The sequence below is a fragment of the Sinohyriopsis cumingii genome, unplaced genomic scaffold (assembly GCF_028554795.1).
Source record: "Sinohyriopsis cumingii isolate HCF-2022 unplaced genomic scaffold, ASM2855479v2 utg000846l, whole genome shotgun sequence".
Taxonomy (NCBI): domain Eukaryota; kingdom Metazoa; phylum Mollusca; class Bivalvia; order Unionida; family Unionidae; genus Sinohyriopsis; species Sinohyriopsis cumingii.
In genome coordinates, this window is record NW_028315937.1 from 104,372 (window position 1) to 120,024 (window position 15,653).

The 15,653-nt window shown below is 39.1% G+C and overlaps 1 protein-coding gene across 1 annotated transcript in view; it reads left to right on the forward strand.

The window, feature by feature from the left end:
• Positions 1 to 209: 209 nt before the first annotated feature.
• Positions 210 to 15,653, forward strand: part of LOC149773175 (uncharacterized) — a 36,954-nt gene continuing 21,510 nt past the window's right edge. Inside the window, exon 1 of the mRNA XM_089946696.1 lies at positions 210 to 284. The gene's annotated coding sequence lies outside the window, so the exon portion shown is untranslated. The remainder of the gene's footprint in view (positions 285 to 15,653) is intronic.

The following is a 15,653-nucleotide window of genomic DNA, read 5'->3' on the forward strand; positions in this document are numbered from 1 at the left end:
CTGACTACCTATAAAGTTCTACTCTATGAACAATGGCAAAACTGGTCATTAAGCTGGGGTTTAAGTTTGCTTTTAGTGTTTTAACCGACGACCCAGCTTAACCTGGATGGAAATAATTTTCACATTGTTCATATCGTCTCCGATTTCGTTTCAATACATAAATATATACTGTTTTACTTAACACCATTCAGGAAATGTAAGTAGTTCGACGAGACATTGGGTGCAGATCAACTCATAGATTAATATATTACGAAAGTTTCTTTCTAAAAGCCTATGGAAACAAGGTAAATTAGTTAAATTGCGAGAATTCTAACATAAAGAATGTTACGTTGATGTTAATTTCAGTTTTTATTCTGCTTAATATTTAGTCTAGAGAAACATGAGAGTAAGCAGTTTCGTCACTAGGGTTGGTAACACCCAGTGCAGTAACTCATGGTGTCACCACCACGGACCTCCTTCCTGCACAAAAATTCAAAATTTTTATGGACAGTCATTTTGGTGTCACCCCTTCTGATGGTCTCATCCGATGCGGTCGGCCCCCCCCCCCCCCCAGTAATGCCATTGGGAGTAGGGAAGAAAGGCAAACCGAACTTTGACAGATCATAGCTATCGTAAAAGTTATAGAGGTAATGTATGTGCATTTACTAAAATTAAATATAAATTGTTATTTTAAAATTTGATACTAATTTTGGTTAACCAAATTCCATTCAGTCCTGAGTATTGAAGGAGCTGCACCTTAACTGTCAAAAAGAAACTTCTGTCACTATGGACTTACACAATGGTGGCCAGGTAATTAACTGGGTCAGAAAAAGAGCACGTCAAGTCTAATCTCAGTAATGGGTAGTACGAATGTGTTTATCAATGGGTGTAGCTCTCATTGTGACATCACAGATCTCGACATTTCAGTCCGGAATGTACTGTATCTTCATCTGATTGAAATCAGGTCTCCACTGTCATACGTAGGACTGGGGAGCTCTGATTCGAATCACATTGACTTGATCATGCCCTTATATTAATATCGTCCAAAAAATATTCACGTACTTTTACGTTGATTTTGCCGTGTGTAACTTTAGGGACGGGTAAATGGAGACATTCCAAATGAACGTGGATGTATGAGGAAACTAGAAACAGCCCCACCCCCACCCCCAAAAAGTTTGGCGAAACAACCATGTTTACTGGAGTAAGTTTTCTTTATAGTTACGCGATTAAAAGTATACATTGGAACCCAGGGCAGCGGACATGATTTGTGGGCCCTAGAAAAATTCTCCAGTATGACCCTGTGAATTATAACCCTGACAGCAGCAGAGAGGGTGAACAGACCACTTAAGGGAATGGTCACCCTTGTGTTTAGACCAAAAAAAATAGTGACCCTTCATAGAGGTCAATACCATGTCTACGATTATTGTTTGTCCCAAACAGAATTGTAGACAAACTCTCTCTGCTGCTATCAATCTTGGGAATCATCATCTGAATCATGGGAATCTTCATCTGAATCATGGGAATCTTTTGTTTTGTTCTTCAAGTAATATTCAAGTTCTGATGGTGGTTTTTCTATTTTTGGATTTATGTTCTTTCTTTTTCTGTAATAGTTCATCAAACTTCTGTATCGATCTCCACCGCAATTTCTGCAAATCTGATATAATCCTCTAACGCCGTTGTTACATCCAACACATCTTCGTGAACCAGCATGAGGATTTTTCTTTAAAATATAATTATGTTTTTTACAATATTCTCCACGGCACCTTTTGTTGCATTTATTTGTTGTTCCTTGAATTAACCACGCACAGTTGTTCATTATATGAATGATATCTGTTTAATTAAATTTACACCCCTTCTGCTGATATCAATTTAAAAATTGTTATATTAAAAATAATGGTATATCCAGAATCTCATACTGCAAGAATAGCACGAGAACGATTAGAAGCAATTAAAAAATTTCTTCCTGTCAGAGATTCATTTAGAAAAAATCTACAAGCGCAGCAAGAAGCACAAGTTGAGTACGAAGAAGAAACTAAAAAAGTGTTTAAACCCGTCACTGCAGCTACTGAAAAGGTTACAGCTGTCATCAAAGAAGATCTTCTTCCGGTATCAAAACAAACAGCAGAACAAACTGAAAAAATAGCAAGAAGAACTAAACAGACAAAGAAGATTTTACGAGATCTTCCACCTGGCATAGCCAGGGAAATAGCTGCGGCTCAACCTCCACCTGTTGGTGAGGAAATACTTGAAAGTATTGGAAAACTTCGTACTGAAGTCGCCGACGTGCAAAAAGAACATGCACCTGAACCCGAACTAGTAGAAAAAAACTTAGAATTGATTGCAAAATTTTGGGGGGGGGGGGGGTTGTTGTTGAAGAAATTAGAAATACTAAAGAAGAACAATTACCTGAAGCAATATTAAATAGTATATTTAATAAATCTAGTATTTTAAAACCCCATTATGAAAAAGTAAATGATGATAATCTTATTAAATATATATATCGCGTATATTACAACAAAAAACAAGCTAGAGGTCAAAAATATAAAATTATTAATGAAGAAGTAAAAAGACTTTATAGAGAGAGACTGAAACAACAAGAACAACTCGCGCAGCAGAAACTTCCTCCACCTTTACAACAAATAGAACAACAGCAATTGATGTTGAAACCATCTAGAGAGAAAAGGAAGCAGATGGCAAAGGAAATGAAGCAAAAAGCAGAAGAAAAATGGAAACAAGAAGAAGAAATATTTAGAGATATAGAAACTAAACAACAGGAGAAATTACGTTCACTGGGTAAAGAAAGAGATCCTGACGCTGTAGGAAGTGGGTTCCTGACTACATCAGAAGGAAATAATTTTATTTGTCCTGATAATATCCTCAATGACGTGTCACGGTTAGAAGTTCTCATAGGAGGAAAACGTGCCGGAAATAATTCACCAGAAATAATTAATGAAGCAGCTGATATTTGTCGGCGATTATTTCAAGGTGGTATTATGGATATCGGAGTTTACCGAGAACTTATCGATGAACTTGTTGATGACTAGTTGTTAGATAAATGGTAAATTAAAAAAGATGATCATACATAATAATCATCGTAAACCTGTACAGGTCAGAGCGGTGAACTCACGATTACCAATATACAGAGCTACTTACGGAGATGGACTTGGTGATGTTGTGCGGGGATTATTCACAAGGATAGCTCCAAAAGCAGCACCCGTTGCAAAACAAATATCGATGAAAGCTATCGATATTGTTCGTGAAAAAGCTCCTGGAACAATTGTCAATGTTGCTGGTAAGGCGTTCTCGGCAATCAAAGAAAGACTAGCACGATTATTGCGATGAAAACAACAACCACCAGTGAAACTGGCAAGTACTGAAATTATGCCCGCAGACGTAAGTAAAATAATAAATCAGGCTGCAAATCAAAAACTAGCGGAATTATCTAAAGAGGCAGAAAGAAATATAACATCAAATTTGATAGATCAAAGACTCGGTGAATCAGGAAATAATATTTCAAGCATGATATCAGGAAGTGGAGTGTCCAAACACGTTTTTCGTGTTAGACGAAAATAATTATAATAAAATGTTTAAACGTGAATCCGATGAAGCATTTGATATGGAGGCACCTGTCCTTAAAGATGAATCGGTACGTGATTATCAGTTTTATTCTTATGAGGCACGAATACCAGATCAACGTGGAAGAATTGAACTACAAGTTCATGATACAAGTAGATACTTTTTACCCGCTGAGGCTTTTCTTGAGGTAGAAGGTACAATTATAAAAACGGATGATACTAATTACGGAGGTGCAGTAAAAGTTGGTTTTGTCAACAATGGGATTATGGCGTTGTTTGATAGCGCCACTTATATGATCGATGGAACAAATATTGAATCGATTCAGAAAGATGTAGACGTTGCTACAACAGTAATAGGATTAGCAAGATATTCTGATGATTATGCAAGATCAGCAGGTCCTACAATGATGTTTGTGAAAGATAACTCCAATAACCCTGAAAGCGATCCGTATAATATAAGACGACCAAGAAATTTTGCCAATAACGCTGATGCTGATGTGGCCCCAGTGGTTCATGGTTCTAGCGAAAATTTCAACTTGGGATTTGCAGCACGTAGAAGTATGTTACTAGGAGACAATATAAGATTTTCATGTGCAATTCCACTATCGCATATTTTTGGATTTTGTAGAAATTTTAAGGAAGGTTATTTTTGGAGCTAGACACACGGTTGTTCTTGTGCGAAAAGGTGATGATAACGATGCTCTGTGGAGACCTATTGGTGATGCTGGTAAAGTAATATTGTCTAAACTTTCACTATGGATGCCGGTAATGACTCCAACGATCGCAGTAGAACAAAAATTAATTTATTTCATGTACACTGGTGGTAAATCCCTATTGTCATGGTTAACAACAAGCACAGATAGTTTGCAAACTAACGTTAACGGTCAGTTTACATGGTATATAGCATCACAACAGGGTGTTTCTGCACCGCGACATATTTTTGTTGCGTTTCAGGAAACTAATCGATTAGGCTCACAAGTTCACTCTCATATGATATTTGATAAACTAGGTATCACAGATATTTCTTTACGGATAAACGGACAACAAGAACCAACAGAAAATATACAACTAAATTATGAACAGAATCGTATAGGACGTGCATATCATCGTTTAATGTCATTCATGGGACGTGATCAAAATGTTGATACTGGATTGCAAATATCACAATATGATTTCAGAACTTTGTATCCGATTTATTATTTTTCACTGGAACATCTTGATCTATCAAAACAATCTGTCGTTGATGTACATCTTAAAGCAACATTGAATACAGGTGGTGCTAATTATAGAGCAATCGCGGTCATACTCGGCGATAAAGCCATGTTACTTGAAGGTGGTAGTGGTCGAATGAGAGTCGTTGATGCACCAGTGGAAAATCTTTAATTATTCTGAAAAATATTATTTATATAAAAATGTCGTATAGTCATGTTAATGTTACTCTGACTCCCGGTCAGGTCAAAAAGCTTCAATCAAAAACCACCAGCAAATGCGGAACTAAAATATCGCTAAAACGAGATCAGATGGGTGGTGGTCCAAATAAATTATCGTTGACAAATAATCAGATTAAACATTTCAATAAAGCCCTAGAATCAAAAACTGGAGTTCAATTACGTCTTTCTCCGAGCGCCATCAAAGACATGGTTAAAACGGTGGTATATTTCCACTTCTTGCGGCTATTCCAGCGTTAATAGCTGCTGCCGCTCCGGCCGTAGCAAAAGCAGCCGCGTTAGGTGCTGTTGGAACAGCTGCTGGAATGGCTCTAAAGAAAGCAACTGGTGGACGATATAGCAAAAAAAAGGAACGCGGTCTAAGATTACCGGGATCTCGCTGGGGAAGCGGTCTGAGGCCACCACGTTAGATGTTACAGCATCAAATTTTGATTTACTTGATGCTGCTAAACGATTAAAAAAAAAAGCCTTTAGAGGTGTTTTTATGCGAGATCAATTACCAAAACAACCAAACAAACTCGAAACAGGTATTATTAATCTAGACTCGACTTCAGGACCCGGTACTCATTGGGTATCATACGCGGTTGATCCACGTGGAATCGTTTATTTTGATTCATACGGGTTAGCTCCACCTGCTGAATTTATCAAGTATGTCGCACCACTCCACGCAAGAACCAGAGGTTCCAAAGTTTGGTATTCAACGCTACCCACACAAACAATGACAGAGCCGCCAATATGCGGCCGTGAAGTAATTAATGTACTCGACGCTATATCAAAATCATCCAAACCGCCACATAAAGTTGTGCATGATTATAGAAGCAACCGATTCGTTGCGCGTAAAGCGTTTTAAATAGATCTTGGATCATATATAATGGTTGATATTTACGGAAGAAGATCTTCCCGCGTTAAGAGAAAATCCGGCGATGTTGATCTGTCGAAGTATGCGACTAAAGATGAACTTGCTGATATCATGAATCTTGCTGGAGTTGATCCAGATGAGGTCGTTATTTTTCAAGATCGATATGGTAAACTAAAAACGAGCAATATCAGATGGAATGATATAGTTCGACGAGTACTTGGTGCAGTTACGGATAATATTCCCGTGTTTACTGACTGTGGTAGAATCAGAGATTCAAGTGTATCATTTGCAACAATTAGAAATGAAATTGCAAGAAGCGTTGCTAATCGTGTGAGAAATACCGGTGACACAATGACGGGTGAACTCAGCATGAAGGGAAATAAAATATTAGTTTTAAGAGATCCAACATCCGACGAAGATGCAGCAACAAAAAAATATGTCGACACCGTAGATGGTAAATTATCCACGCTGCGGGCCGAGTATGACGTTCACGTGGGCGCTTTTGCAAGATTTCGCAGAAACCATCAAAGAACCGCAGAAGAATTCTTCGGCACTCCGCACTCCGTTGACATAAATCTCGCTGATATCAATACGAACATCGACACGATCAAACGAACACAGCAAGACATCGTAGCGGGGATTCCTGAGATCGTTAATAAAACCAATTTGATTAAAATTTCAGCCGGAATAACTCCTGGGCATATCACAAACATCGTATGCACTGTATCATCGGGATTCGCAACATGGTAGCAGCAAAATAAAACCATCAAATATACCGCAACAGTCACTGGCGTGTTCAAGTTGTCTGTGTTCAGTGGTGCAAAATTTGAAATATTTACAACGTATCTATGGCGTCATTCAACGGATAGGTTTTCCGGAGTTGTATCTGTTATATTAAATAGCGGAACCGAAGAAAGATTTATTCTGGAAGCAGATGATAAGACATTAGACTCAACATCTTACTGGTGGTGTTTGGAATTTGTAGCTGAAACACCTCAATTGTTTACTGCATAAAAATATATGGACGGTGCACAATACAGATACAATCAAGCGCGTGAATGGCAGGCGGCGCTAAAAGATCGAGTCGAACAATATACAGTAAAAGTACAAAAATATCGACGACGATTAGTTATCGTGGACGTGATTGTTTATTCAGTATCCGCTGTTGTTGCTGGAACCGGTGTGATATTATCAGAGGTGACTATGATGGCACCAGCAGCCGTAACTATTTGTATTTCAGCAGCAACAACGATTGCAGGTGTGCTTAATATCATCACAAAAAAAATATGCACCTGCACGAATGAAAAATTATCCGATTACATGGTAAGATTGCATACAGCGACGGTCGCATACTCGAAGTTATCTTCGTTGTTATCAGCGAGTCTCAGTGATAGAATTATATCTGATGTCGAATTTTCAATGATGACTAAAATATATCACGAAGGTATCGGTATTAAAGATACAAGTACTAATAATGACAGAATTACTTCAGCAGATCGTGACTAACACAACTCCGCCAAAGATAACGATGATCTCGGTAAGTTCAACTAATCCTGAATTTAGTATTAACTTTCCTACAGCAATTCCAGTAAAAGAAATAGCATTAGCTCAATTACGAGTATATTACAGCTGGCCAAATATCAGATCAAAATCATTTAATGGTACACCAGCAAATAATTTGCTTGTATTTGCTAACAAGAACAAAACCAGATAGTACTCCTGACTGGATAGATGTTGGAATACCCACTGGTAGTTATGAGATCGAACAAATCAATGAGGAATTTCAACGTAGAATAAAATCAATAACCGGAAAAGAAGCAAAAATATCAATTAACGTTTATGAACCGACGCTGTCCTCGACGGTTGAGATACATTCCCCTGATTATGCCGTTGATATTTATCAATCCACGATAAGATCCGTACTAGGTTGGCCTGAAATTCCCCCGGTGTATGAAGGACCACCAGAACCAAAACGAGCTGATTTTACGTCAACAAATAGATCTCGTCACGATATTGAAATGAATTCAAATTGGTTAGATTATATAGAATTAAAACCAGAGGTGATAGGAGGAGAACTTTATTTTGATCCGTACTTATTTCTTATAATCTTAATAGACGTATTATTGCTTCGAATATTGATTCTATATTTTCTTCAATAAACTCAGACCATACAATACAGTTAAATAGTTTACGTCATAGTTTTCGGGAGTATTTATCTGATTTGACATCTACGCTCCATAATATCATCAGGTACATAGAGGTTTTAAATTTTCTAGTTGATTCTTCTGAAATTATCTATAATAGAATTATAGATGTAGTTCTTAAGTCATCAAGCGATTATAAAAAATCCTTCGCAACCAAGTACAAAATATCCGAAGCTGATATGCAACATTTAAGTTCCCTGATTATAATCCAGATAGATTAAGAAAATCTGTCAATGATGTTATCGATGAACATTTTCCTAAAATACTCGATGCATGGAGAAAACTAGCCCCACTTCCAACTGTTCTCAGATATAATAATGATCCACATGGCGGCGGCATACACGTTTCTCCGGGAATCGTTAATATAACAAGCACGATCGTGGTCAATCTGGTTTGTGACGTAGTCGATGGCAGCTATCAAACAGATCTCGGAAAATCAAATCAGGCTCAACAAGGATATATTTTATATACATTTGCACCACAAGTTCCCCCTGGAAGTTTAATCGTGCAAGAACCAACTAATCCTGTGTATCTGCGGTGTCACAATAATATGTTAAAACGAATAAATTTTAAGCTCAGAGACCACCTTAATCGCTTAATTGACATGCGTGGAGAAGAGCTTGTGATAAATCTGTATGTGAAATCTTAATTAATCCAGTAAATGTTATATAATGTACCAGCACGTGATTGTTTTTTATACACTTGAAAAACGCCATCAGAACAGTGTTTTCAAAACACAGAGCAATTTAGCGTTAATTTAGTTATTGATGAAAACGGAAGCGAGAACAGTTAGATGAACTCCGCCGAGAACATATTATCGAGATCAGATTCTAAATTATACACACTCCTGTATTAAACTCGACCAACTTAAAAAAATAAATAAATATAATCACTGATGGGATAAATTAATCAATTTTGTACAATCTGATGGGGTGGTTGGTACTGAAAATTATACAAATCAATCAGTTTGCTAATTCTGATGGGGTAATTGGTACTTAAAAGTATACAAATTAATCAGTTTTCCAAAAAATACTACAAAAATATTGTATTATTATTCTGAAATATATTTATTATTATTCTGAAATATTTTATTTTTTTGTGAATCAATCTGATGGGGTGGTATCTACTCAAAATTATGCAAATCAATCAGTGTGCTAATTCTGATGGGGGTGGTTGCTACTCAAAAGTATACAAATCAATCAGTTTGCTAATTCTGATGGGGTAATTGGTACTGAAAATTATACAAATTAATCAGTTTTCCAAAAAATATTTTATTATTATTCTGAAATATTTATAAATTAATTCTGATGTGATATACAGTGAGGAAAATTATATTACTACTCAGTCTTTACCCGCTGACATAATTTTTCTTAAGTATCTTATGCGGGTACTGATTGTTTTTTTTTGTTTCATATTCGCTGGATAATTCCGACCTGATCTTTTCTATTGCAACAGAAAGAGGAATAAATTCATTTACTTGATCATCGTTCACCATAGCCAGTGACTGAAACATAGCTGCCTGAATCCGCTTTATGAACTTATATTGAGATGATAGAACATACTTATTTTCATTTTTAAGTTCTTCTAACGTTTCAAAATCAGATATTATTTTTTCAGGATTTAGTTCATCAGATATATTAATTCTGTTTTCTTCTAGTTTTTTAATAGCAGAAATAATGTCTTTGATATTTTCTTGGTTCATTATATAATATGTAAATCTTTAAAATAAAAAAAATTATCCCTGAACCCCTATCGAGTCTTTAGCGAGTTCAAGGTACAGGTACACGAAACACTACCCCGCTATGAGAGCCCCTAACCCGTCAAACAACGGTCTAGAGGCCCAAGAGGGTGTGTTTGGTGAAGATATACAATGAAATGGATCTATACAATGAAATGGGTCTGTACAATGAAATGGGTATGTACAGTGAAATGGGTATATACAATGAAATGGGTATGTACAATGAAATGGGTATGTACAATGAATGAATGACGGCACAAACATATATTATGAAACGAGTTTTTTAGCAGGTTCATTAAGTATCAATGAAATGGGTATGTACAATGAATGAAGGACATTACAAACATATTATGAAACGAGATTTTTTAGCAAGTTCATTAAGTATGAAATGAAATATATACAATGAATAATTGAATAAAGGACGGCACAAACATATACGCTCAGAAAAAACCCACCCACAATAATCAAGCCCGTGGGTGATACGAAAATATGTATCAAGCACCGGTTGATATGTGGTTGAGTTTTGCTGAGCGGGGGGATCTGGCGGAGCCCCCAATTATTATAAAAATCGCAGTTATGCGCAAACCACCGACATGTTGTCAGCCATGGGGATTCGATCCTGGACCGCGAGCGTCACAGTCCAATACGATACCGATTGAGCTATCAAATCTTGTTACAAACATATGCTTCGAAAGTTAATATATAGCTAAGGAACTAATTTCGAATAATACAATTCTGAATTCAAGAAATACGTTTATATGATATATTTTCACCAAACAAAGCTAAATTAAGGAATTTCCTATTTACTATACCATGCCATGTATGATAGAACATCCGGTCTAGATCATCTAATTGCTAGACTGGTCAAAGGGAGTTTACTCGATAAATAAATAATCACACATACATACACAATCTCGCATTATATTTCTGCACTGAACAAGGAAAATGCACTGATTTTTAATTCCAAACACTATCGTGGACCTATGAGTCAGTACATTGCCACACGATACGCTGGATTCTGCACTCAGTAGGCTGGACTATACATGTCGGTTTTCTGTAGGTTAGGATGAAATATACATGTATTTTATGTGTTGGATTCCTTGAACAAACAATAGGTAGCAGTGATGTCCTAAAGTATACATGGTTATAAGGTGGGTCGAATGCGCTGTTCTAACAGGGCAGAAAAATACACGAACTGTAAGTTAGAAATCTGTAATGCATACTGTATCCACCAGGCATCACAGACCTTGGATGTTGTATATGATTATGACCATAAATTACCTCCTTTTCGTGAGTCAAAAAATAAGTAGTATAATAATGACAATTTCTGACCCCCCCAAAAATAAATATAATTCGAGGTGGTGATGATAGTTAACAGTACTGAAAGGTGATTTTCTGCTTGTATTTTTTTGAGAAAGCAGATCTGGTTATATTTTCTGCTACTCTTTGTGCTGAATATGAGTGAATATCAAAGTATTTCGCAGCTGAACATATCGAACGAAATATAATTACTTCGCCAGATTCTGTGTTAGTGGAATTTACCGCCCTTCTAGAAACTGTCTTACATCTTCCAGTATTACCACGTGCAGAGTTCTGACTTTGCATGACAACCCTCAGATTGGATAAGGAGTTGTTCTGAGGATCCCCATCAATATGATCAATAACAAGACCATCTTTGATCACTGTTAAGAAACACTCATACGTGAATCGATGACAATGATACATTTTATTTCTTCCAGCGTTGAACCTTAGATAGCCAGTATCGACTTGGTCATCACCAGGCGCTCTGCCCTTAACAGCGTCCTCTCCACCAGAACCTACCACAGTGCAGACTGTGACTCCGACCATGCCCTTGTGAGCAGCAGAGTGCGACTACAGCCACACGTGGTACACCGCACAAAACCAAAAGGATGTCCTCGCATAAACACTGCACAGATGTCAGTCCCTGCCAAGGTGGAGGAGTATGTGTCTGCCCTGAACAAGGCTCTCCAGGACCTGCCTGAGTATGACGCTACAGCCAAGTGGAACGCCATGAAGGGTGCCATCTACAGTACAGCTATGTCAACGTTTGGCAAGAAGGAACGACCCAGCCAGGACTGGTTCAATGCACACCTATCAAGGATGGAACCACAAATCGAGGAGAAACGAAAAGCCTTCATAGCTTACAAAAAATGCCCTAATGAACGGACGCTTGCTGCTCTCAGAAGTGCCCGAAGTAACACCCAACGCATTGCTAGACAGTGTGCGAACGAGTACTGGCAACAACTGTGTGAAGGGATCCAGCGCAGTGCCGAGTCCGGACACATCCAAGGCATGTACAGTGGCATCAAGAAGGCTCTAGGCCCTACAGTGAAAGGGGTCGCTCCCCTGAAATCCCTGACGGGAGAGAAGATCACAGACCGTGGGCAACAGATGGCCAGATGGGTGGAGCACTACTCAGAACTATACTCCAGAGAAACGTCAGTCACTGATGCAGCCCTCAGCAGCATAAAGAATCTGCCCACCATGGAAGAGCTCGACAAAGTGCCAACCTTAGAGGAGCTCAGCAAAGCAATTGACTGCCTTCCAAACGACAAAGCACCAGGTAGTGACAGCATCCCGCCCGAAGCTATCAAACGTGGAAAACCAGCATTGATTAAACCACTGCACGAGCTACTTTGCCGCTGCTGGGAGGAAGGAGTAGTCCCCCAAGACATGCGTGATGCCACAATTGTGACCCTTTACAAAAACAAGGGCGACCGCAGTGACTGTAATAATTACAGAGGGATCTCGCTCTTGAGTATTGTTGGTAAAGTGTACGCCCGCATCATACTCAACAGGCTGCAGTTGCTGGCAGACCGTGTGTACCCGGAATCACAGTGCGGCTTCAGAGCAGGCAGGTCGACGACAGACATGATCTTCTCCCTACGACAACTCCAAGAGAAGAGCAGAGAGCAAGGTCAACCACTCTACATGATGTTCATCGACCTCACCAAGGCCTTTGACTTGGTCAGCAGGAATGGCCTTTTTGAACTTCTGAGTAAGATCGGTTGCCCCCCAAAACTCCTCAGCATGATAATCTCTTTCCATGCAGATATGAAGGGAACAGTCCTGTATGATGGATCATCCTCAACTTCCTTCCCAATTGACAGTGGTGTGAAGCAGGGCTGCGTGCTGGCACCAACACTTTTTGGGATCTTCTTCTCCCTGCTCCTGTCCTACGCCTTCGACACGTCCACGGATGGCATATATCTACACACTAGGTCTGATGGGAGCCTGTTCAACCTGGCACGACTGCGCTCAAAGACCAAAGTGAGAGCTGTGCTCATCAGGGAGATGCTTTTTGCAGATGACGCAGCTCTTGTGGCCCACACCGAGGAAGCCCTCCAGAGACTGGGAGACCGTTTTGCTGTTGCCTGCACGCACTTTGGTCTCACAATCAGCTTGGAAAAAACAAATGTCAGCGTGCAAGATACCACCATTGCCCCTTCAATCAAAATCAACGGTGTCACCCTGGAAGCAGTCAACAACTTTACCTACCTAGGGTCAACCATCAGCAACACTCTCTCGATTGATATGGAGCTGGACAGAAGGCTTGGAAAGGCAAACACCATCATGGCTCGATTAACAAAGAGGGTTTGGGAAAACAACGCGCTGACAGAGCAAACCAAGGTCCGAGTCTACCAGGCCTGCGTTCTCAGCACCCTTCTATATGGAAGTGAGACGTGGAGTACCTACATGAGGCAAGAACGCCGGCTCAACTCCTTCCATATACGGTGCCTAAAACGCATCCTGAAAATCAGCTGGCAAGACCGTGTTCCACACAGCGAGATTCTGCAGCGTGCAAGTACCCCCAGCATGTACTCCCTGCTAATTAAACGCCGCCTTCGATGGCTGGGTCACGTCCGACGCATGGAGGATGGAAGGCTGCCAAAGGACATCTTATATGGACAGCTGGCCACTGGCATGAGAAGAGTCGGACGCCCCTCACTCCGTTTCAAAGATGTGTGCAAGAGGGACATGAAGGCATGCAACATTTCACCCGATGGCTGGGAAGAGCTGGCTGAGGACCGAGGCACCTGGAGACTGGTGGTAAACAATGGCATATCAGTCGCTGATGCGAGGAGAGGCCAGTTGGTGGCAGAGAAACGTAAGAGAAAGAAGAACGCAACAGCAACCACAGTAATGCAGACTTCCCAGTATGTCTGCACCAACTGCAGTAGGGACTGTCACTCACGTATAGGCCTGCACAGCCACAGCAGACGCTGCCAACAGAGACAGGCAACACCCCAAGGGCGCTATTCGCATGGTCTTTCGAGACCGAGTCGCCAATGATGATGATGAGTAACATTACCAACTGGTCTCTTCAACCTACAGTGTCTGATCATGCCATTACGATCTGATTCATAGTTTGTTATTGTGGGATGTGGGACAAATATATTTTGCTCCATATATGCAATAATATTATTTGTTTAAATCATTGTTTGTCTGAAATCTTGATATATAATCCTCCACGGATTTTATAGCGTTTTCACTATTATTAATTTTTTTGTCATAATATCTTTTAAGTTCTCTGAACCGTTTTCCACCGCACTTTCCACATAATTCTGTTTTTCCTCGCACTCCAATACCACATCGCAGACACGGTATTGGTCCTAGACTTCCTCCTCGTATACTTTTTGAGTGCATCCAACAAAATTTCTTTCTGCAGGATTTGTTGCATCGATTTACTGAGCCGATCATCAACCATTTGCATTGAGACATTGTATGTATATAATTTTCTTTATTTAAATATTTGTTTTAATTATATGAATGAGTTTGAGAGATTATCCCAAACTAGGCCTGTTAAATATAAATTCAACCTCGACAGACTATCTTCTGATTTACCAATACGAGATTTGGTTGATCCGAAAAATAAAAGTTTGATCAATAAATTTCACGACGCCAAGAAAGAATTTTACACGGATGGTGCATCTCATACATGGTCAACGTTCAAGATTATACGCAATACTGTCAAGGACGCCACAATGAATGACAAGCGAGCGGCAACTATCATTAACTACATCGCTGAGTATGAGGGCAATCAAAATTATTTCTTCAGAGTAAAATTTATTGTATTAACAGAAACAGGTAGTTGGATTATCCGTGACAAATATGATCCTGTCCTTGGCAATAATAAAATCGCCATATTAAGTAAAAATTCCAGACCGGGTCTATTGACGGGTATTGACAAACCGTATTATGAGCGAGCGTGTCCTGTAACAGCGGTTATTTATGGAATCTATGAGATAAATAAAAAACCCAACGTTGATAAACTGACACCCATGAAATTTTCAAGGTTAAATTGTGTAGCCGAGCGAGTAATAGAACACTTTACAAACGCGATGCGTGGAAATGGATTAACTGATTTAAGACGTAAAAAAATAAACTCGTGGGCTGATTCAGTTAAGGATACCGGTGCTACAATAAAAGATGTTGCTGAGTTAGGAAAAATATTAAAATTTCCAATAACCGTAGCGACAATAACGGGAGAAGTACTGTACGAATCAAAATATAAATCAAAAGGAGCTTCAATAAATATTATTGATCATAACGCGCACGCATGGACCAGCGCAGTAACAATATTTCCACGTGATCGAACTATTAGATTTTACCCCCCAGATATGGGGACAGATATGTTTGATTTTATCAACGAAATAAGTAAAAACGATCCTGTATCGGTATGGTTATTTAAAAGTAATGAGGAAGGTGAATTTGATCAGTTTGTTAGACCAAACGGTGAAATATATCGAACAGAATCTCTCCACGACGAGATGAAAAATCTCGCGGTGAAGTTTTTAGAGTGCAAACACGCGGAAAATACTGACAAAT